The following is a 22,213-nucleotide window of genomic DNA, read 5'->3' as shown; positions in this document are numbered from 1 at the left end:
TAAAAACAGTTTTAGCACAACATTTTAGGTCTAATCAACCACTTCCACTAGGGCTAAGACAACATAAACAGGGCCTGCCTAAAAGATTTTTATATGTAGCATTTTTGGAAGACTTTGCCACTGCACATGGAACCCTGCATGTTTCCAGCCTCCAAAATTTGTATCTGCATGATCCAAATGCTTTTAAACCTGCCCATTGTGTCACAAGTAGGCTCCCAAACAAAATGACTCACACATAATATAGAGTTAAATTGCTTTTTTCACAGTGTTTGAGGAGCCTTCTCCATACAGTTACCTGGGAATTAGGCTGAGTGAAGCGGGGGGCCTGCTTCCTCCTCTCTGCCTGTGTCTCTGCCTACTTGTGATCTCTGTCTGTCAAATAAATAAATAAAATCTGTATTCCATCTTTAACATGTAGCTTCCAAGATTGACTTGGGGTCATACCCATTTCTGCCAGCAGTGAAAGAGAAGGTGTATGGAGGAGTGTTCACGGGGAGATTTTCTGGGGGATGGACCTGTAAATGATGCACATCATTTTCACTCATATGTCCTTGTTCAGATTTCAGCCACATGGCCACAACCACCTGTAAGGGAAGCTGGGAAGTACAGCCTCTCGGCCCAGAAAAAGACAAGATGCAGTCGAGGACATGGCTGTCGGAGAGCACTTAGCACCATTACAATCAAAATAGCCAATAAGTTACTGTAAAACAGTTTCTGCCTTTAGAAGCATGATCTAGCTCGTTTGTGCCACTTTGATAATTTATACAAGCCCTGTATCTGTCTTGAATATCAGCTTTTTTTTCTCTTTCCTCATAAACTCTAAAGAACTCAAGTTCTCCCTGAGCGTTCCTATCCACATAAAAGCATAGCTGATTCGGCACTGTAGCACCTGTAGCTTTCTCATATTATTCCCAGCATCTGTTGCTTATAACTTCTGATTTAGCTCTTACAATATTATGCAACTAATTATTTATACTTATTTGCTCCAGAACTTGAGTGTGCTCTTTGAACTATTTAAATTATTCCTACAAGTCACATTGAATCAATAAAAATCCTTCATAGGTAGAATGAGTGACAGTAACTACAATTATATGAAATTTTTTCTAGCAATTTCTATTCAAACTCTAAAACATTTGCATTTGAATGTATGACTCAGGGAATATGAAAGTAGACCTTAAGGGGAAGTAATCTCTCATATTTGCATGTTTTCATACCTGACTTCATCCCTTGAATCATTAGCATAAATGGACATTTTCAGCTGGTGCAAGGATTGGTGGGGATTGATTAGCATTTACTCTGGAAACTAGGTAGTAGCTGACAAAGTCATAAGAGGGGTGGATATTCATGAAACTTCTTATCTCTTCCCAGAACTGTTTGGTTTAGCCCTGGAATCACAGTATCAATAGAGTGAACTATTCTTTTGTGAAGGTCTCTGAGACTATCTGAGATAGAGCAGAATTTGGGTTGTCCTTTCTGGAATTAGGATGCAAACATCTCCAAGTGGATGTCAACCTGCGACTGTTTATAGCTATGGAGCCATCACTGAGGCCCCACATCAGAAATATTTTCATGGAACTGTGAGCTGGAATGAAGATCTCTTTGTGGTAGTGGCAGCAAGAGAGGTCCTCTCAGGAATGTAGGGAAGTGGGTTCATTGTACTGGCAAACTGCATCGAAAGGTCAAGAATGGGAAAATCTCATCAACTGATTTCATCCTTAACCAGCTTGGCTATGGCCAGAGTCACTCATCAGTGGGCAACAGTATTTGACTGTCTGATTTATGATGGACTGTCTCCACATCCCTATGCCAATGGTAAACGAATAGCAAAAGTGGTTAATATTCTTTGGTAGTTGTAACTGTCCCTCAGAACAATGTATTACTTAAAATATAACCCATGGGAAATTATACTAGTTACCAAGGCTTAGATACAGCCTTAAGAAAAGCATATACTGGTAACAGGCCTCTGGGGGAGAGGATGATATATGCCCTTAAAGCCGAGCAGCTGGGGATGCCCGGCTCGCTCAGTGCGGAACGCTGCCTGCTTCATTTTTCCGTTATCTCCCCTTCCCCCTGAGAGTACCTGTGGCTAATTAGATGAGCCCTTTGAATGTGCTTGCTCAACTATAAACTTTATACAGTTTGACCAGATACATTTTGCCTTCCTTCTTGTTTATCTACAAGGCATATGATTAATGTTTAGCCTTCTTTGGCTCCTTTATTGATTAATGTCTATAGCTGAGAAAAAGAGGACTGAGGAGGTGTTCGGGGCAACAGTCTTTTCTGCTGTTGTCCCCTGCTCCCTTTCTCTTGCAGCAGACTTGTTTATGCCTCATTCTTCTCCTGTGCGCTGTCAGGAAGTGGCCTCCCTGGATTGCCACCTGCCTAACATTTTCTGCTTCCTTGAGAAAGCCAAGTTCTCCCACTTGTTTTTCATCAGCCTGAAGTGGAGAGAGAACAGAATGGGTCTCATGCTCTCCCTGGGGCCTTTGTTCTCCTAGTCTGTTAACTTCCAAACCACGGTGACTTGTAGAGGAGTACCTATGGAGTACATGAGAGACACATGACTTTGCATTTAGACATAAGTAAACTTTTTGGTCTTAAAAGGTCTTCTACTTCCTACCTTGACCTATGTATTCCCTTTTTCTCCTGTCCCTGACCACTTTGCTCTTTTTGTTTCTGTTCTTGGTGAGACACCAGGAATTTGCAGCTCAACCTGATGGGCTTGGGGGACTCCAGTAGAGACCCATACAAGGGCCATGAAAATGGTGACAGCCTTCCTCCTCCTCTTCACCATTTACTTATTTCCACTCCAATAGCAAGTTGGATCTTCCTTAAGGTACAGAGATAACAATCAGGCCAAGATGTTTGTCATGGTGAGTTCAGCTACCTTTCACTCAGGCTTTGTGCAACAGTATGGCATTTTGTAATGAAGGTGAAGATGCGTATTCTGAGACATATTCATTGCAGTCCTATTTATATTCACTGGAGAATGTTTGGTACCTGGGCACTGGAATATATATGCAAAAATGTGCATATTTCTACTTCTCTTAATAGTTGAAATTGAGAAATCATACAAATGTCCATTATGATAAAGTGGATAAACAGATTATGGTATCCTGATACAATAGAATACTATGAACCACTGCAAATGAACAAATTGTAATGTTTTTCAGGGCTTTATTAGGGAAAAGACACAGATAATTTTGTAAAGCATAATACATATTCAGTGTAGTGTTTGGATATGTGTGTATATATATAGTGCTTTGACTTTGACTACTGTAATACAATAACCCAGATTTAATCACAGTAGCTAGAAATGCAAATAAGCAGGTGGGAGAATTTTGCTTGCTAATATTACTATTAAAATATAAAAGAAATTTACTCTGTGTTTACACAGATGAAGTATACGTCTGTATGAAAATACAATAAAAGCAACTAGTGGTTGAGGTTACTTTTGTCACAATATTTAGAGTGTTGTAAAGGAAAAAAATAGGATGTAAATCATTATAAATATGTTGGTTTTCAGTTGTCCTTGTTGAAGTAGTAGGTGAAGGTGTTCTTTCAGGCTAAGCTCCAGTGCTCAGACTGATGTAAGTATCCTAAGGCCAAGGAGAAGTGTTCTATGACAGTGAAGTCGGCCACTTAGAAAGTCTGGTAAAATCACATCCGTCATTTACTGGTTTCCCATTTAGCTGCCATCATCATCACCATGTACCTCATTTAATGATATATACTTGAAATGTTTATGTACATAATTTGGACAATGTCTACGTAATTAATTTAACAACCAGTTAGATACAGTGGAAGAGAAAGAATTAATGAATTAGAAGATAACTACCCAGATTGAAAGATTAAAAGATGGAAAATACATTCTGCAGGGTGAGCAATCTAGAGGTTACATAGTCTGTGTCTTCTCAAAATTTTCTTTGCAAAGTGTACAGTTTCTTTGGAGTCCATCTCTTACCAAAAAATAGACAGCTAGGAGCAGTCATTTGATGCCTACAATGTTTTGCCTCACAGCTTCTTCACTCAAATAAAAAAAAGTTAATTTCATTCATTTTCTGTCTTCCAAGTTGTCTTAAAAACAGAATTGCAAATATTTCAAAAGTGCCTAATGTGCCTTCTCTATCAGTTTCCTCAGAATCAATGCCATATATTTAAGCTTTTGTTCTATTATAGCCCAGTTTTAGTACAAATTTTTGTACCAGTCAGCTTATATTGTGTACCAACCACAACATTCGGTGATGGACAACAATAATAGTTTATTTCTATATATCTCTGGAGACCAGTGATCTGTGCTGGGCTTGCCTGGATATATGCATCAGATTTCCAGTTATGTGTCTGGGGGCTAACTGGAAGCTAGTTGATCAAAGCTGGACCTGATGGAGCAACTTGGCTTCTCATATCTTCCATTTTTCTCCCTGGACCAGTTAACTAGTCTAGATGTAACTTTCTCATGGTGATGGTAGACATGAAGAGTGAACAAAGCCTTATAGGTAAACCCCAGTGATGTAAGTCCAGCAATGAAAGAATGCTGACAAAATACGTGCCAGCATCTAATTGGCCAAAGCAAATTACATGGCTGAGCACAGAGTCAAAGAATAGAACAGACCATCCCTCTCACAGTGAGAAGGTACAGCACTGTTATAGGCTGAAGAATTTGAGACCAACTTAAGCAATCTACTGCAGCATCCCGTAAATCATAAAAGCAATTTTAAGCCACATTTATGTCTTTGCATACCTGAGTCTCAATTTTCTACTCCTAACTGGAATTCTCCATCTATAGTAAGATCTTAAAGATTATAGAGAGCTCCACTTGGATTTATATTTCACTGTCTCCTTTTCTGGAATTCTGTAAATTCTGTTCCCTTTCCCCCAACAAGTCCCCACATCTGTCCTATATATAAACTTCTCACAATTTTCTGCTTATCAACAAGTCCTTTCTGTTTCAGTTCCTTAATGGGTTGCACTCATCTTTTCACTGGAGTCTTATTGGACCATTTACTTTGTCTTTCTTGAAACTACTGGGCAGGCAGTTTCTTATGTGCACTTTTTGGTTCATATTTTCCCCCCTCCTAGCTTTATTTCTCTGAATTTTACCTTTGGAAGACTCCTGTTACAGTAAGACTCATGATATAAATATGTTTCATTTTGATAAAAGCACCTATCATTTAAATTCAACTCATTTTTTTTTTTCACTGAGTAGGTAATATACTCCGAAGGGACGTTCCATCTTCAAACGTCCTCTCCATGTAGGAACTTAGTCCATTGTCACCTTGCCTAGTTCTCTCCCTCTCACCTTCCATATACTTTCTTTTAATGTCTGGATTTCATATATATCCTTGCAGTTTGATATCTAATACCTGCCATTCTTAAATTCTGAGCCACATTCAGCTACATCTTGAATTTCAGTAATTAATGTAAAAAATGTCTCCATGTTCTATCAATGTTTTGTGTAGTCATCTTAGCAAAAAAACTCAGAATTTGTAAAGGCCAGAGCCAGGATTGAGATGCAACTTTATCTTCTATTTGGGCTAGTATGTAAGTCTAGAACTGTCCTAGTTCCAAAATCCTTGTTAAAATGGAACTGCAGGGTGTGGATTTTCTTGTAGTAGTCAGGGATATTTAAGTTTTAAATTAAAGCAAAGTAACCAAGACTTTTATACAGCTGAAAGTGCCAGGAATGGGGCAGCTTTCTGTATGCTTAGATTTAGATGAGCATGACAGTCGTGGCCAACCCCAAAGATAAGTCTTGAAAATTAGCATAGCCATTCCCAATCTCTACAGCAACAATAAAATGAATTCTATCACACACATGCATCCTCCTATGACCCCAATATTCTTTGCATGTAGGTAGACTCAGTGTCAATGATACTAACCTTGTTACATTTAATGACCTTCCCTCCCTTCTGTTGTAGGCAGCATAATGGCCTCTCAGTAGTGTCCACATTCTAAATCCCCAGAACCTATGATCATGTTACATAGCAAGGACAGTAAGGTTACAGATATAATTAATGTTGCTAATCAGTTGATGTTGAAATGTGGAGATGTCTTGAATTATCCAGGTGGGCCTGTTGTAATCGTAAGGATTCTTTTAAATGGAAGAGGGAGGCAGGAGAAATTAAGAGAAGGAAATGGGAAAATGAAAGCAGAGATCAAAGTACTGTGATTGCTGGCTTGGAAGAAGAGAAGGAGCCTAGATCTAAGCAATGTAGCCAGGTGCTAGGGCTATAAAAAGCAAGGAATGCAGTATTCCCTATAGCACGCAGGAAGAAAGAATGCATCTTTGCCTACACATTGATTTTATTCCATTTTGGCTTTAGACCAGTGGAACCTATTTCAAGCTTCTGCTCTCCAGAATGGTATAACAAATTTGTATTGTTTAAGCTGCTGTTTGTGATTATTGTAGCAGCAAGAGGAGAATAATATACTTCCTTATGCAAAACACACTGAATCTTTCACTATAGATCGCTTACGGTATCTGTCTATGTGTTTGGATAACAATATTCATGGATTATCCAAACCTTTGATTTCTGGCTTCTTTGTGTAAACATCTTCTGAAAAGGACTGGTTAAATTCCAGAATATGTATCTATCCATGCACCGTAGTTAATTGGCGGGTCAATTTCAGCCAGCTTGAGCATATTTACCATGTCCAAAAAATATCTTTCTATATATTTAACTGACAATATGACCGGTACATGAGCCTGACTTACTGTTGTGAGATTAATCTGGAAGATTTGATTATACTGTTCAGTCTCAAACATTCTATTCCACACTCTCCAATCTCAGTCTTACTAGTTGTGGCCCTGCTGCCACTGTAGCATGCAGTCAGCCCCATGAGATTCAACACCTGGTAACTCAAGGTGATTTCTAAGGTAATTGTAGAAAGAACAGGATAAGACTGAGGGTGGGTAACCAACCAGTTATGAGAATTACGAGAGAAAGTATGACTAAGAAACACGGTCTGTTAAAAAAGAAAACCACAGACCCAAAATGGTGTCACTTAGACCTCAGTTCACAAACTTGGGTTTAATACTCAATCTAATTGTAGGTGTGTGTTTTTTTTTTTTAAGATTTTATTTATTTATTTGACAGACAGAGATCACAAGTATGCAGAGAGGCAGGCAGAGAGAGAGGGGGGGAAGCAGGCTCTCCGCCAAGCAGAGAGCCCCATGCAGGTCTCGATCCCAGGACCCGGGGATTATGACCTGAGCCGAAGGCAGAGGCTTTAACCCACTGAGCCACCCAGGCACTCCTAATTGTAGTTTTAACCTCCCGCAGAAATGTAGTTTTACCCGGTCACTTGGCAATTTTTCCAGGGTTGATAGGACTTTTTCAGTCTGCCCACTGAGTCCAGTCTTTCCCTAAAGAAAGATAAGGCAGTCTGCATAAGACACTTTGCTTTTCCACCCAGAAAGCAGCCTCACCTAGAGCAATCCTTTTCTTTTGCCAATAACTTACTTGCCCCCATTCTCCTTCTATTAAAACTTTCCATTTTGTATGATTCCTTGGAACCGAGTCTATTTGCTAGATGGGATGCTGCCTAATTCATGAACCATTTAACGCCAATTAGATCTTCAAACTAGGCTGAAGTTTGTTTTTTTAAACAGATTTGATGGCAGCGACAGGATCTGAAGTAAACTTCTGGCAGCATCCAAGGATGAAAAAAACACGGGCATGGTACTTACGAATCTTTTGAGTTCATGGTCTTTCTTGCCATTTTGGAGGATTTGGGTCAGCTCCTCTTGGTCTGAGAGGCTCTTTTTTTGCATTTGAGCTACCAGTCTAACTGACTTTCCTTTACAGGACAGGTCAGCTTGCACTGACAGACAGTAATGCCTGGAACCAACTGAGCTGGCCTATTTTCCCAGGGCCCAGTTACGCAAGCATATATATATATATGTATATATATATATATATATTTTTTTTTTTTTTAAGAATTTTTTTAAAATTTATTTTCAGCATAACAGTACTCATTATTTTTGCACCACACCCAGTGCTCCATGCAATCCGTGCCCTCTCTAATACTCAATACTCACCACCTGGTTCCCCCAACCTCCGCCCCCCCCCCCCCCCCGCCTCCTGCTGCTTCAAACCCCTCAGATTGTTTTTCAGAGTCCATAGTCTCTCATGGTTCACCTCCCCTTCCAATTTCCCCCAACTCCCTTCTCCTCTCTTAACTCTCCTTGTCCTCCATGCTATTTGTTATGCTCCACAAATAAGTGAAACCATATGATAATTGACTCTCCCTGCTTGACTTATTTCACTCAGCATAATCTCTTCCAGTCCCGTCCATGTTGCTGCAAAAGTTGGGTATTCATCCTTTCTGATGGAGGCATAATACTCCATAGTGTATATGGACCACATCTTCCTTATCCATTCGTCCATTGAAGGGCATCTTGGTTCTTTCCAGTTTGGCGACCGTGGCCATTGCTGCTATAAACATGGGGGTACAGATGGCCCTTCTTTTCACTACATCTGTATCTTTGGGGTAAATACCCAGTAGTGCAATTGCAGGGTCATAGGGAAGCTCTATTTTTAATTTCTTGAGGAATCGTGAGCATATTTGCTCAGAGCCCAGCTGAGCTGGCAGAAAAGTCTGCCCAGAGCCAAGCCTATAGCCTTTCATATTTTAATTCTCTAGGTGGGAAAGCTCTGCAAATTTCCAAGGGAGTTGGTCCTGTGTGAAGGGCCTTCTTATGGCCAGGATGCAGTACTGCCAATGTCTTAAGGAACACATTTGCTTGTCTTGTTTTGTATAGATTAAAGGCTATTTTGAGCAGGGATCTTGGAGGCCAAAAAAACTGCAAACATTGGTGGACACCATCCAGCATTTAAAGGTTGCTGGAATGCTTGCCACCTCCAGAAGACTGTCATGGTAGAATAGGTTGGTCATAGCACAAGTTAGATGGACACTAGGTCACCTGCCAGCCTCAAAAAACTGCAATGAAGTACACCTTAAGATATCCACAATCCCCAACCCTACACTGCACATCCCTTTTAGGTATTAGTCTGGCTTCAAGAAACCCCAACTCAGGAGGCCTGGGTGGCTCAGTTGGTTAAGCGGCTGCCTTTGGCTCAGGATCCCAGCATTCTGGGATCGAGTCCCACATCAAGCTCCTTGCTCGGCAGGGAGCCCGATTCTCCCTCTGCCTCAGCCTGCCACTCTGTCTGCCTGTGGTCGCTCTCGCTCGACTCTCTCTCTAACAAATAAATAAATAAATAAACTCTTAAAAAAAAAAAACAAACCCAACTCTTTTTTTAAAAATTTAATTTATCTTAATTTAATTTTTTTTGTGTGTGTTCCAAAATTCGTTGTTTATGCACCATACCCAGCGCTCCATGCAATACGTGCCCTCCGCAATACCCACCCGTAGGCTCACCCAACCCCCCACCCCTCTCCCCTCCAAAACCCAGTTTGTTTCTCAGAGTCCACAGTCTCTCATGGTTTGTCTCCCCCTCTGATTTCCCCCCAATTCACTTCTCCTCTCCATCTCCTAGTGTCCTCCGTGTGATTCCTTATGCTCCACAAGTAAGTGAAACCATGATAATTGACTCTCTCTGCTTGACTTATTTCACTCAGCATAATCTCTTCCTGTCCATGTTGATACAAAAGTTCAGAAACCCCAACTCTTAGCTAATGGGATCCTTAGATTCTAAAGTGTCAAGCATGCCACCTTCTGGCACGCCAGCTTCTTTTCTATCTAAGAACTTTATTTAGATCCAGAATTTGCAGACATGTAATAAGATGGAAAATTTTTAATATAAATAAGCTGGAATTACAATGGCCAATATGGGGAACGTTCCAATTAGACAAAATTGTTCATTAAGAAATCCACTTGAAAGTAAGACTTCCCAAATGAAGCATACAGAGAGGGATGCCCGTTTTGATTGGTGTGCAGAAGCTTCTTCCAAAGGGCTTCAAGATTCTAAAATAGTCTTATTGAAAGGCTCATTATTGAAAGGCTAAGAAAAATTAAAACAAGAGGTACGTAAGACAAGAGAGGACAGGACTGACAGGATACCTGCCGCACCCCTCCATCCTTCTATCCTTGAGGTCATCTGAGTCTGCTAATTCTCTATCTGAACTGCCTTTTCACTCTGAAGAGAGGCTTTAAAGAGATACTCTGAAGAGATCTTTAAAAAAAAAAAAAAAATACAAGCACCTGAACTGGCAGGCCATCCTCCTCGGCTATCTTTCACGTCTTGGTCAAAGACTAAAAACTAAGGGTCACAGTTAGAGAATTTCCTCAACCAAGCAGGATCCTCAGAAGTTTTTAAAAGAATTTGAAATCCTTATCAAAGCCCAGGACCCCACGCTGCCAGATCTTTATCAGCTAGAAAACATGTTGGGAGGACCTGGCGAAGCCCCAAAATGGGTGTGAGAAGCAGAATGATATTTGAGATATCCTGTCTCCAGCATGGACCTCTTAGGAATCAGAAAAAGCTCCCAGAACAGGAGCAAATCTTTTTAAAAGCCATTCCTAGAGTCCAACCCCACCCCAACACTGATTGGTCTGTTACTCAAACACTCAAACAAAAGAAAGATGAACCTGTGGCATCTGGAGGTGGCTGGAGGCTCTTCCTTCAGCCTTCTGGATTCCAGACGATAAATGAGGTCACCCAGCTTGCTGTGGCTGCTCTGTTTGTAAATGCATTGTCCCCAGAGATCCGTGGGCTAATAAAAAGGCAAAGAATAGGGTAGGAGGCCACCAACCCGATTGAACACATGGCTACTGCTGAGCCTTTTGAAAGGAAGTTCAAGTAAGACTGAACACCAATCTGCCATTGTTGCCTTTACAGCTACAGCACCTCCAAGTCCAGAGACCCAAAATAACACCTTGGTCCCAGACATTTTTCCCCTTCTAGGGCTCTACCATCAGAACAGTGGCCTAAAGGTCAATGTTGGAATTGTAATCATCTGGGGCACTGGAAAAAAAAAAGTTGTCCTCAGAGGTCCTATGCAAATTCTTTAGTTCAAGTGCCTCCAGGGGAGGACTCCTCTACTGGCCCCTCCCAAGGCTGATGGGACTTGGAAGGATTCTCTGTTAAGCTGTTACCAGTAATTTCCTTCAATAGCCAAAGGGAAACTGAAATTAAAGTTAATGGAAAACATTGCCACATTCTCGAGCTATGCTTTCTACTTTAAATCCCACTCTCATAGGACAACAAAAAAAGATTTCCATAGTGGGGGTATCTAGTAAAGTTCACAGTTTCCATCTCAACCAATACAGAAGACTCTGGGACCTCTTACTGAAAAGCATTCCTTTTTGCTATGTGATCCAGTGCCAGTTAATTCATTAGGTAGAGATCTCCTTCTAAATTAAAACAGCTGATGCACTTTGCTTCTAATGGAAACTTCACTTTAGAATTTCCTGGTCAAACTGAATCTGATCTTTTATGTTCTGCACAGTCTGTTCTTGATATGAAAGAGGAAGAATCCTAATAAAGTTCCTCTATATAGATGAGGTACCAAACAAAACCAAACCCCAAAGACCTTGCGGGCTGCTTCTAATACTGACATTGAGAGAATAAGAAGTACAGGAACTATAAAATTCAGATAGATATGAAGAAAACCCTTCCTAAACTGCCTCACTACTTATTAAAGCCTGGGGCCATGCAAGGTCTCACAGGATTGAGGAAAGGCCTAATTACTCCTTGGACCAGTCCTTGTAACATGTCAATCTTGCCGTCCAAAAACCTAACGGATGGGGATGGTGATTTGTCCAGGACTTGATAGCCATGAACAAGGAGATTATTCCCAGTTTCCTAGCTGTCTCAAACACCAGTGCCCTACTGTTACAAGTTCCACCAGACTCAAATGGTTCACTAGACCCTAACAGCCCATATCTGTTTGCCTTTACATGGAATAATCAACAGTATGCCTGGACCATCGTGCCTCAAGGGTCCAGTGAGGCACCTTCTTATTTCTCCCCAGTAGGTCAACAGGACTTAAGCACCCTCCAGTATTCTGGAAAATTCACCCTTTTACAACAAGCAGAGGATCTCTTGCTGTGCTCACAGACGATTCCATTTATTTGCAACAGCAGTTAGCTGAAAAGGGACATGCAGTATCCAAAGAAAAATTACAATTTTCTGCAGCTACTGTTCATTACCTGGGTTATGATCTAAGCGCTGACTGAAGAAATTCAGCTGTCTCCAAAAAGAGTTAAGATAAAGAATTTCCCAGGCCCACATCTAAGGGATAGCTTCATGGCGTTTTAGGTCAGGCTGGGTACTGCTGACTGCAGATTCCTAATTTTTCCCTACTGGCTCCCCGACTCTACTAACTTACTAAAATTTCAGCTGCAGAGCACTTTCCTTGGGAAGACGAAGAGAGCAAGTTTTTATGAGGCTAACACCAGCACTCTGAGAACCGGCTGCCTTAGGGCCATTTAAAACCTTTCACTTGATTTCGACCATGAGAGGATAATCAAGTTTGGGAATGCAAATGCAAAAACAATGCACCAAACATACTGATTATACAGCTATTGCCTCTGAGCATACAACCCAATTCAGATGCCTCCGCCTGTCCAAACTGTCTTAAGGCTACAGCTGCAGCTGCAAAGTTAGTAAAAGCCTCAGCAGATTTAACCCAAGGAAATGACCTTTATTTACAATGCCCCTCGCCCCGCCCACCACCACACACACACATTGTTCAGTCTCTTAAATACTAGACAGACTCAAGATTTCTCTGCAATCAAGGTAACCCTTCTGCTTTCACCACCTAATCTCCATCTTAAACACTCTAACATTCTCAATCCTACCCCTACCCCCATCTGATGAAAGCCAACCCCATGACTCTGGAGTAATAACGTCCCTTTTGGTGACAGTGGGTCCTCCTTTTTGAGATACCCCTTTGACTAATCTTGATCTAATTTTGTTTGTTGGTGAATCATATTGTAAAAATGAAAAAGGAATTTCTGAACTGGCTATGCTATTACCACCCATTATGAACTACTGGACAAGCCAAACCAGCCTAAAAAGCAGAGCTCTGTGCCCTTACCAGGAGATGAATTATCAACATTCACACTGATAGCTGGTTTGCCTTTGGGGTCATCCATGAGTTGGGGATGTTATGGAAACAAAGGGGATCTTACATCCTTGGCGACCCTAGTAAAAAATGGGCAACAAGTAAATGATCTTGGTGCTATTGAAAATTGCTATCATCAAATTAAGGCTGAACCTGAGTTTCTGGAAAGTGCAATAGAATCTGTAAATGTTGTGGCACATGTGGACAAAGTCCTTTCTGCTTCTACAAAAAATGACCCCTTGTTGCCAGACTTTTGCCATCCTGATGTCCTTGCAACATGGTAGCAGTCTGCTTCCAGATCAGAAAATGATCCAGGCATATGATGGTGGTAAATTCAGTGAATAGTCAGCGCCATGGGAAGCCCAAGATGGCTGCTTGGTTCTTCCCAGCTCCCTGGCAAATCCCATTTTTTGATTTTTACATTCCTTTGCCCCCCCCACCCCGCCTTGGTGCATTTAAGATGACTCAAATTGTAACTAAACATTGAGGGGGAGACTCCTAAAGATTGCAAAACTGTTTACCATCAATGTCTGACCTGTCAGGTCTATAATCCTAGAAATTTTATTTTTGTTCCCAGAGGCCTCAAACCTCCTCCCTCCAGACCCTTTGAACACCTACAGCTGGACTTCATTCAATTGTCACCTAGTTTGGGTTAGTGATATGTTCTTGTATGTGTGTTTCCTAGATGTGATGAAGCCTTCCCCTGCCATAAGGCTGATGCTTTCATGGTAGCAAAATAGTTGTTAGAAAATGTATCTCCCCCTTGGAGTATACCTTCCACAATTTCTGGGGATCAGGGCATTCATGTCACTAGGCAGATCACCCAAACCTTAAGGAAAGCCTTGTATAGTACTTGGAATTATTACTATCTTTATCACCTTCCATCATTGGGCAGGGTTGGGAGAATGAACGGGGTCCTCAAACTATAATCTCCCTTGACATAAGATGTTGCCTCTGTTCTTGCTGACTATTCCCAGTGCCAGCTTTGGGAAACAAGCTCACTCCAAATGAGAGCTTCATGGCTGTACATCATTCTGTTGGTCTCGTTATCTGTTTGAATAACCAGCTACTGTAAGTCTTCAATGTCTTATACTAATACTTCAATGTCTTATACTTCAATGTCTTATATTTATACTATACTTATACTTATACTTATATCAATAAGGTGAAGAAGATTACCCAGATTGTTGCCCTCGGCCACCAAGAACGACAATCAGCCTGGTATGGTGTTAATGCTTCATCTGTTTATTTCGACAATTTCCTTAGCTTATATGCGGCAGGGTGACCAATAAGGGGCCAAGCAATGGGGAGAGCCAATGAGAGTCCTGTTACTATGCTGATTAAATTGGAAACAGCCAATGACTATGTCCTCCTTTAGGCAGGCTTCATCAGAACGTTCATTGTTTACTCGCATCGTATTTTGCTGGCAGTGAGCCAAGCGCCATCTTGTAATGGCGTGGACTTTCCCAGCCGGAGGCGGTCCCTGACACAGATTCCAATTCAAAGCTTCCTGTTGGTCCCAGATTGGAACCTGGGCGCAAGGTACTCTGGAAATGTCATCAGAGGAAAACAATCCTTGAATCTCATTGGAATGAAACTTACCAGGAGCTCCTGACCACTCACACTAATACCAAATGAAAAAGTATGGACCCTTGGATTCTCATCTCCCAACAGAACAAGGCTCCACCTGACATCTGGTCCTTTGTGGATGCTGGAGCCCTCTAAAACACACTGACATAGAGGAGAAGTTGGTAGACTACTTCCACACAAGACACCAGACTGAGGCTTTGTACTTTAACTAAGCATGAACTCTTTTCTTACCCTTTTTTCTTGCCCTCACTCTGGCATTGGTCTATCTGTCCATGATCCTAGGGACCACTGGGTCCTTTCTGTGACTAATTCTTCTTTATTTTCTAATGTCACTGCAAACTATAATCAGTGCTCCACCCCCAGAACACTTACCAGATTTCAACTTTTACAGCCAGAATGACCTATGCCCTTTGACCTTTTTCAACTATAACTGTATGTATTCAGTTAAACACAGCTATTTATGCAAATCTTGGTATACTTGCACCCACATGTTCCCGTGATTGTTCAGATCAGATCTACCCACCATTCTCTAAGACCTCTTACCAGCAGGACCTGTCTTTGCAGGGTATTTAGAGCAATTCATTCTTTTAGGCTAGGAGATTTTCTTCCTCTATGTGCTGACAACTTAATGGATCCTTGGCTTGAACAGGTAAAGGCACAGTCCCTGTGAATGAATTCAGCACCACCCCAAAGGAAATAGTCTGTACTCTAGCAGGGATTGTCTTTGTCTGTGTTGATTATCTTTCTTGTGCCTGAATACCTCTGTAGGTAGCTGGTGCTCAGCTTGGCAGTGCCCCTTAGGTTATCTCACTGTGCCCCTAACTTTTTACAAGCAAACCAAGACATCTCATTGGTTGACTCCCCTGAATGTCCCGGGTGCCTCAGTTGTTAAGCGTCCGCCTTTGGCTGAGGTCATGATCCCAGGGTTCTGGGATTGAGCCCCAGGTCGGGATCCCTGCTCACCGGGAGGCCTGCTTCTCCCTCTCCCACTTCCCCTGCTTGCGTTCCTGCTCTCGTTGTCTTTTTGTGTCAAATAAATAAATAAAATATTTAAAAATTAAAAAAGAACATGAAAAGTCATAGGAGGCTTTACTAAAAGAAGAATTATCCACATTCCTTGGCAAGGGAATTAATTACCAACTAAGACACTGTAAATGAACTGAAATGGTTTTCCCAATATTTGCTGAGGACCAACATGATAATAGAAGCTGGTATCTACTGAAATGAAATAGAAGCCACAATAAAAACAAACAAACAAAAATGCTACAAAAACTATTTGTTTTCAATCCATCACTTCATCAACAGCGATATTTGGGATAGTAATTTTTCACTCAGAAGAAATGTCAAGCACACATTTTGGGTTGTCAGAACTGTGGAATTCCTAACAGGTATTTGCAGAAATGGATTGCTTGGAATAATGAACTGCATCAAGTGGGAAAGAGAGAGGAAGATCAGCTTCACCGGTCTTATCCTCAACAGCTTGTCTATAACCAGACTGTGTTTCTTGATCATGATACTGACTGATTCACTTCTACTGGTGCTCTCTGTACATCCACACAGCACTGGTCAAATTGAAAAATTTGGTGTTCTTTTTGCATAATGACCAACCACTGGTGTGTCTGGTCTGACACTTGCCTCAGCATCTTCTATTTCCAGAAGACAGCTACTTTTTCCTGTCTTTTTTTTTTTTTTTGGTTGAAGTGGAAAATTAATAGTATTTTTCTGGGGTCTTTGCTCTTTTTTCCTTTTAGCTTCCAGTGATAGACCACATAATTCCTATTATTTTAAATTTAGAATCAAGTAAAACATGGAAGATGAATATGTGTGAAATGCAAACCATTATTTTCTTAGTGCTCATCAATGTTTAGGGGATGGTAACCTAAACATTATAGAAACTAAAAGGGATCCAGAGGGAAGGGAGAACAATTTCAGGCACAGCTGCCATTTCACGTCCGTGAGGTGACTCAGCAGACCATCAACGACACACTGCTGATGTTCCAAATGTGGAAATATTTCACAGGCTTGCTTTCGTTCTGCTGCTTGGAGTCTCAGCCTCCGGGATGGCCCAGTCTATTGGATTAAGTCAGGCCCCTCCTGGATAACCTCCTCTCTGATGAACTCAAAATCAACTGATTTGAGACCTTAATTATAAGTGAAAAATCCTTTCCTAGGACCAAGTGCCTTGGCTAGCATCTGAATGAATGACAGGAATGAGGTGTGTCAGTGCTATGGATGGCTGTTGACCTCCCCCTGCCAGTAGCTTTCCTGAGAGAATCTCCCTTGTAGGACACTATAAACATTTTGGAAAGAACATTCTAGAAAATGCCTAATTGGCACATCAAAAAGCCATGTCAGTAGCTTTCATATTTTCAAGGGAGTCTGGGAAAGTATTTCCATTTAGTTCTCTAAGATTAGAGATCGATAGAATAAGGCATGATACCAATAATAGGATCCAGTTTTTGGATGACTGAAGAGAATGACAGCTGTTCAATGTAGTTGGCTTCCTCAGCTCTCCAACATTTACCATTTACCACATTTAAAATTGACAAAAAAAATCTCTGCTCCCATCTCACAAAAGAAGCTATCCTTCACTGTATTAGGTGCCTACTTTTCGTTACAGATCATTTGAGACTTAGTAGCTTAAAATAGCAATAATTGCTATCTCTTCTTGGTTCCTAAGAGTCAGGAATTCAGGAGTGACTCAGCTCATGGTTCTGGCCCTGAGTCTCTTATGAGGCTACTGGAGTCATCGTGATGGCTTCTTCCACGCACCTGCACTAGGAAGACTTGATCAGCTGCAACCTGGAAGAGCTCAGGCATCTCAATTCTGCTTCTCTTTGTTTTTTTCCACATGGTGCCTCCAGCATCGTGACTCAAGGCTTCAAAGGCAGATGTCCCAAGATGACTGGCTTTTTAAACCTTGCCTGGCTTGTTAACCAGTGTCAGTTGGACACGTTATTTCTTTTTTTAAGATTTTATTTATTTATTTGAGAGACAGAGATCACAAGTAGGCAGAGAGGCAGGCAGAGATAGGAGAAAGCAGGCTCCCCGCAGAGCGGAGAGCCTGATGTGGGGCTCAATCCCAGGACTCTGGGATCATGACCTGAGCTGAAGGCAGAGGCTTTAACCCACTGAGCCATCCAGGCATCCCTAGACACGCTATTTATTGAAGCAAACCACTGAGGCCCATATTGAAGGGCAGGGGAGTTACACTCCACCAATTTATGTGAGCTCTGTCAAAGCAGTTGGTCCTATTTCCAACCACCAAAGATCCAAAAATGGGTTCTTGTTTCATCCTGATACAAATACCTGATCTCTGGACAATGCCAGTTCTTCCCTTATTTTCATAATTTTCTCCATAATTTATAACTTAGAGACTAAACTGTAAAACTAATGATTACTAATATATCTTTATTTTCTTTTGTTTAAATTCAAGTTAGTTAACCTGTAGTATATTATTAATTTCTGGGTAGTATTTAGTGATTTATCAATTGTATAAACAATGAGATGCTCATTGTTATATACAGCTGAGATTCTCCCCCAACCAACCCATCCTCCTACCTCCCCGCCAGCAAACCTCAGTTTGTTTCCTACAGTTAAGAGTCTCTTATGGTTTGTCTCCCTCTCTGATTTCATCTTATTTTACTTTTGCTTCCCTTTCTCTATTTCCATCTGTTTTGTTTCTTAAGTTCCACATATCAGTGAAATAATATGAAATGTGTCTTTCTGTGACTGACTTATTTCACTTAGCATAATACCCTCTAATTCTGTCATTTTAAATGGCAAGGTTTCATTCTTTCTGATGGCTGAGTAATATTCCAATGTGTGTGTGTGTGTGTGTGTGTGTGTGTGTGTGTGTGTGTGTATCACATCTTTTTTATCCATTCATCTGTCGACAGACATCTGGGCTCCTTCCATAGTTTGACTATTGTGGACTATTGTGGACATTGACAATATTGTGAATATTGTGGATATTGTGCTATAAACATTGGGGTGCATGCAAACACACATTTATTATCTCATAGCTTTTTTGGGTCAGGAGTCTGGGCAAGCTATGTTTTGAACTTCAGGATCTCACCTAGTTGAAGTCATCATTTTGATGATATAGTGTCCTCATCTGCAGGCTTGACAAGAAGAATCCATTCCCAAGTTCACCCAGGTTGTTGGTAGAATTCATTTTCTTGTAGCCCTTTCCATAGACACTTAATTGCATGGCTGCTTATTTCTTTAAGGCCAGCAAGAGCATCTCACTCAGTGGAGGCCCAGCCACTCTTCTGAAGATTTACCTGATCACCTCAAGCCCCTGAAAGATAATCTCCTTTTTAATTATCTCAGAATTAGGGGTTGGGGATCTTAAGTATCTACAACATTCCTTCATGCTGGCCATATTCTGCAGGCTAGAAATAAGTCACAAGTCCTGCCCATGCTTAAGGGCAGGGAGGGAATTTTACAGGGTATGAACATCATGGGGAACAAAAATTTTGAATTTTGTCACAGTCCAATTTATTAGCTTATTTATTTTATGAATTATGCTTTTGATGTTGTATCTAAGAAGTCTGCCTAATTCAAGTTTACAAAATTTTACAGACATTTACAAAATTTTCTCTTGTTCTTTACTAAAGTTTATAGTTGTTCTTCTTACATTTAGGTTCTATGATCAGTTGATCTATGATTAATTTTGAGTTAATTTTGTGTATGGCATGAAATAAGGGTCTAAATTTATCTCTACAAAAGTGGGTATTTAATTGTCCCAACTTCATTTCTGGTTACTAAAGAAGGATCATTTCCCCCTTGACTGCCTTGATACATTTTGAATTCATTTGTAACAGCATTCTAGCTGGTCTTCAGGGTTCACACCTTCCTTCCTTACTGACTTAAGGCCCTTGATCTGTGAAAGGACTACTTTACTTTTCTTGAGATTGGTGGGCCACTGGCCTTGAGGAGTTGAGGACCAGAACTTCCCCAGCTCACAGCAGCCAGCAAGTCTGTTTGAAGCTGTCTAGGCTTCCTGATTAACCTAGCATTTTTTTTTTTTTTTTTTTTTTAGCAAAATGTTTTTCTTCTTTTTAGGTCATGCAAATTATTTTACTGAACTTCTTTTGTGTATCTGGAGACCTTGTCCTCCTCTGAGAAAGAACAAAGTCCTCTTACCTATCATGACACGAGAACCAGCACAACCCCTCACAGCCCCCTCGAACGGAGACAACACGTGTAGCCAGCATTATGGAATCTGCACATAATCAAGAAACGTTGCCAGCCACTGCACTCCTTTTGTGGAGTAACTACCCAAACTCCTTTAAAAATCCCTGGTCCAGGCAGAATTCTCTGAGTTGGTTTCGAACAAGAGTCTGCCTTCTCCCTAGGTTGCCAGCCTCCTGAATAAAGCTCACGTTTCTTTCCAATCAAAAATTTCTCTTTTGAGGGGCACCTGGGTGGCTCAGTTGTTTAAGCATCCGACTTCTGATGTCAGCTCAGATCATGAGCTCAAGGTCTTGAGATCGGGCTCTGCATTGGGCTCCACGCTCAGCAGGCAGTCTGCTTGAGATTCCCTCTCTCCCTCTCCCTCTCCCTCTGCCCCTTTCTGCTTCACTTGCATGTGTGCTTTCTCTCCCTCTCTCTTAAATAAATAAATACAAACCTTAGAAAACAAAGCAGAACAAAACAAATCTCATCTCTTGAGTTATGGCCTTTTGAGTGACAGGCAGCCCAACCTGGGTTTGGTAATAAATTGACCACGAATATAAATATAAGTCTGGACTCTCAATTGTGTTTCATGAATATATATGTCTATCTGCATGAGAATACCACACTTTTTTTTTTTTTAAGATTTCATTTATTTATTTGACAGGAGAGAGAGAGAGAGAGAGAGAGTGATCACACAAGCGGGGGCGGGGGGGGAGTAGCAGAGGGATCGAGAAAGAGAGAAGCAGGCTTTCTGCTGAGCAGGAAGCATGATTCAAGGCTTGATCCCAAAACTCTGGGTTCATGACCTGAGATGAAGGCAGAAATTTAACTGACTGAGCCACCCAGGCGCCCCAATACTGCACTATCTTAATATAGCTTAGAGGAGAAGGGAGTTGGGGGAAACTGGAAGGGGAGGTGAACCATGAGAGACTATGGACTGTGAAAAACAATCTGAGGGTTTTGAAGGGGTGGGAGGTGGGAGGTCGGGGTACCAGGTGGTGGGTATTATAGAGGGCACGGATTGCATGGAGCACTGGGTGTGGTGCAAAAATAATGAATACTGTTATGCTGAAAATAAAAAATAAATTAAAAAAATATAGCTTACTAGCAAGCTTTGACACCAGGAAACTGAGATCTTTTTACTTTTTTTTCAAATTTATTTATTTATTTATTTATTTATTTATTTTTTTTAAGATTTTATTTATTTATTTGACAGAGAGAGATTACAAGTAGGCAGAGAGGCAGAGAGAGAGAGGAGGAAGCAGGCTCCCTGCTGAGCAGAGAGCCCAATGCGGGACTCGATCCCAGGACCCTGAGATCATGACCTGAGCCGAAGGCAGCGGCTTAACCCACTGAGCCACCCAGGCGCCCTATTTATTCTTTTTTAAAAAAAAAATCCTTTTGACTATTCTGGGTGTTTTGCATTTCCATATATATTTTAGACATAGTTTTTCACTTTCTGCAAATAACGCCTGCTGGGATTTTGCACTGAATATATAGATCATCTCTTTACCTGAAAAGACTCTTTATTCCAGATTTTAGTTCAGGTGGTCCTCCGTTCTTGCACAGTTTATGATGAATTTAAAATATGAGTTTGGAAATTTATTCTCCTTATCCTGCATGTTACAGAAGGGAATCTTTCCTTTTTCAATTTGCTACATTCTACTCCTAAATGGAAGTATGGTAGATTAACTTTAGTGGAAATGTATTAAATAGCATCAGATCAAATGACTAAGGAACAACATTCCCTGCCCTTTCTGTACCAGACAAGCAAGAAGCCACTCTCTGAGGAGAGTGCACAAACTCCTCACAAAGACACTGGGAAAAGGATATCATTACTCTCCGCATTTTACTGACGATCATACTGAGGAAGAGAAGAGTTTCAGAACAACATCAAAGATCAGAGATACGTGAAGCGAATAATCTAGGGTTCTCATCCTGGCCCTCCCACTCAAGATCCTCTGAGTTACTACAAAACTGAATAACTACAAAAACCGAATCTGAATTCAATTCAAGGTTAAAGGTTGATTTTAACATCTATTAATCTTAATAAAGAAGTTACCAAAAATGAATTAAACAGAAAATAAAACTAAATATTCATATATGGAAAATACTAGAATTGGCAATGTTCTTTTGAAACGCCCAAAAATGTTTATAAAAATCTTGACTATTTTATTTATATATCAATATTTAAGTATAAAATAGACTCAGAAAAGAACTTTATCAAGGGCCTAAGCATGAGAGCTACATCTGGTAACCATTAATAATGGCTTGAGAAGCCTGTAGGGGAGAAAGGTAGGATTTAAACTGGGATGATCTCCTAACACTGATTTTACATTTTGGAAATTATAGGACAGTAATTCCATCCATGAGATGCATATGTATTTGTGTGAGTTTGTGTGTG

At 40.8% G+C, this 22,213-nt stretch overlaps 2 long non-coding RNA genes across 2 annotated transcripts; one reads left to right on the top strand and one right to left on the bottom strand.

Moving 5' to 3' along the window:
- The first annotated feature begins 1,004 nt into the window (after positions 1–1,004).
- LOC116593279 lies at positions 1,005–9,074 on the top strand. Its single transcript, XR_004286850.1, has 3 exons — positions 1,005–1,952; positions 5,223–5,226; positions 9,043–9,074. It is a non-coding gene; the product is annotated as an uncharacterized LOC116593279 (long non-coding RNA).
- Positions 9,075–9,880: 806 nt separating this feature from the next.
- On the bottom strand, positions 9,881–14,249 carry LOC116593278. The gene is made up of 4 exons (XR_004286849.1): positions 14,188–14,249; positions 13,009–13,115; positions 10,556–10,931; positions 9,881–9,968 (listed from the first exon to the last, which is right to left on the bottom strand). It is a non-coding gene; the product is annotated as an uncharacterized LOC116593278 (long non-coding RNA).
- Between the last annotated feature and the right edge of the window lie 7,964 nt (positions 14,250–22,213).

Source organism: Mustela erminea, chromosome 6 (assembly GCF_009829155.1).
Source record: "Mustela erminea isolate mMusErm1 chromosome 6, mMusErm1.Pri, whole genome shotgun sequence".
Classification (NCBI taxonomy): Eukaryota; Metazoa; Chordata; class Mammalia; order Carnivora; family Mustelidae; genus Mustela; species Mustela erminea.
The sequence above is the reverse complement of the archived record's forward strand: the minus strand, read 5'-3'. Positions and strand labels throughout refer to the sequence as shown.